This window comes from Carlito syrichta, unplaced genomic scaffold, assembly GCF_000164805.1.
Source record: "Carlito syrichta isolate Samal-C Ts95f unplaced genomic scaffold, Tarsius_syrichta-2.0.1 Scaffold314025, whole genome shotgun sequence".
Classification (NCBI taxonomy): domain Eukaryota; kingdom Metazoa; phylum Chordata; class Mammalia; order Primates; family Tarsiidae; genus Carlito; species Carlito syrichta.
In genome coordinates this window covers 121963-124474 of record NW_007258121.1, presented here as the reverse complement: position 1 = coordinate 124474, position 2512 = coordinate 121963, and positions in this window count along the sequence as shown.

Below are 2512 nucleotides of genomic sequence, written 5' to 3'. Positions count from 1 at the left end.
CACATATATATATACAAAAAGCTATCCAAAATAATTAAATGCTTGAATGCAAAACTATAGTTATTAGAACTAAATATAAGATGGATGTTAAGACACTGGCCATGACAATGTTTCATTATATGACACTAAAAGAATACACACCAATAAAAATACAAAACTAACTCCTCAAAGTTAAAAAAAGCTTTATGAGCTGGGTTCAGTGGTTCAGCCTGTAATCCTGCGCCTTTGGGAGGCTGAGGTGAGTGGATTGCCTGAGCCCGCGGGTTCGAGACCCGCCTGGGCAGCGAGACCTCATCTCTACAATAAATCAAAAAAAATTAGCCGGGCGTGGCAGCGCGCGCCTGTAGTTCCAGCTACTCGGAAAGCGGAGGTGGAAGGATCGCCGGAGCCCAGCAGGTCGAGGCTGTGGTGGCCGGGAGCGGCCACTGCACTCCAGTCTGGGTGACAGTGAGACTCCAACTCAAAAAAAAAAAAAAAAAAAAAAAAAAGCCAGGCATTGAGGCACAAATCTCATCCCAGTACTCAAGAGGCTGAAGTGGAGTGATCACCTGAGCCAGGAGCTCAAGGCTCTAGTGAGCCTTACTTGAGCCACCACACTCTCACCTGGGTGACAGAGACCTTGACTCACAAAATAAAACAAAACCTTAACAGGGATTAGGAAAACATACTTGATCATGATATTGGTCTTAGTAACCTTTTATTTATGACTACAGGAACAAAATCAAATAGAAACATGCTGGAAACATTGAACCAAAAAACTTGTGCACAGTAAAGGGTACCAGCAGAAGGCTTACAGGACAAGAGAAAATATCTGCAAACCATATACCTGATGAGATGTTAATATCCAAAATACAAAAATATTACACAAATCAAAGGCAAAAACAGGAAGTTGCTAATCGTCTAACTAAAAAATAGCCCCAAAATGAATAGTTATTTATCCAATGAGAACATACAGATTGCCAACAGGTTTATGAGACAGCACTCAACATCACCAATAGAGGCAATTTCAAATAAACACAATGATGATATGTTATTTTACACTTGTTAGGTAGGCTAATATCAACCAGAAGAGAGATCACTTTTGATAAGAATGTGATAAAAAAGAAATCCTGTATACTGTTGGTAAGTTTAAAATTGGTAGAGTCATATACAAATCATTATCAACATTCTTTTAAAAATAAAAATAAACTACCATGGAACAGAAATCTCTTTTTTGGATATATAACCAAAGGAGATAAAATCAGTATCAAAAAGAAGTATCTGCACCCCTGGGCTCATAGTAGCATTTCTCAAAATGGCCAAGTGTGAAAAGAACCTAAATTTGTGGATTCTGTGTTGATTAAGAAAATATTATATACAGATACACAATTGCATATTCAGTCAAAATTTTAAGAATCCTGAAATTTCAATCTTATGGATGAAACTGTAAGACATTACGCTAACTGAAATGAGCCAGACACACACACAAATACTGTGTGAGGATGGGTACAGTGGCTCACATCTGTAATCCCAGCCCATTGGAGGCTGAGGTGAGAGAATTGCCTGAGCTCAGGGGTTCAAGACCAATCTCGGCACCTTGGTGAGACCCTGTAACTACAATAAATGAAAAAGTAAGCTTGGTGTGACCCCATGTGCCTGTAATTCCAGCAACTTGGAAGGCTGATATGGAAGCATCATCTGAGCCCAGAAGCTTGAGGCTGTGGTGGTCATTAGCACACCACTACACTCCAGCCCAGGTGACAGAGTGAGACTCCAACTCAGGGGAAAAAAAAAAAGTCCTGCATGATCTCACGCATGTGTGGAATCAAAAAACACTGCACTCATAGAGGAAGGAGTACAATGTGGTCACCAGGATCTGCAGGTGGGAAAAATGGAGATGTTTTTCAATGGTTACAAAATTTCAATGATAACTGAGTTTTAGGGAACTAATGTACAACCTAGTGACTTATAGTTAATAATGATGTCTTGTATGCTTAGAAAATTTGCTAAAATAGAAGATATTATGTCTTCTCCTTATATAACATAAAAATGGCAATTATATAAGAGGAATGATATGTTCATTAATGTAATTGTAATAATCTTTTCATAATATATAGGCATATCAAATTATTACATTATCACAACATATGGTTATGCATTTTTATTTATGTATAAAGAGTAAATGTTAATCACACACATAAACACATGTACATATGTTTGTATATATGCATATATGTAAACTAGTCCTAAACTTCATTCTAAAGAAAAGAAAATTATAAAATAAGAGTTATTAAAACCCAAGATAGCATGTGGGAATTTAATATATGTTTACGAATCCTCTATGTGATACAGTATACTTAAACATTTGGATGTATAGAAAAATTACCAATATCAGATCATACTAAAAAATAAATTAAAGTAAAATAACAGGATTTCTTCTATTAAGAGAGATAGTTTGTGTTCTGGTAGAACTATGGAGTATGAATTTTTTTTTTGTTTTTTGAGTTGGAGTCTCACTCTGTCGCCCAGACTA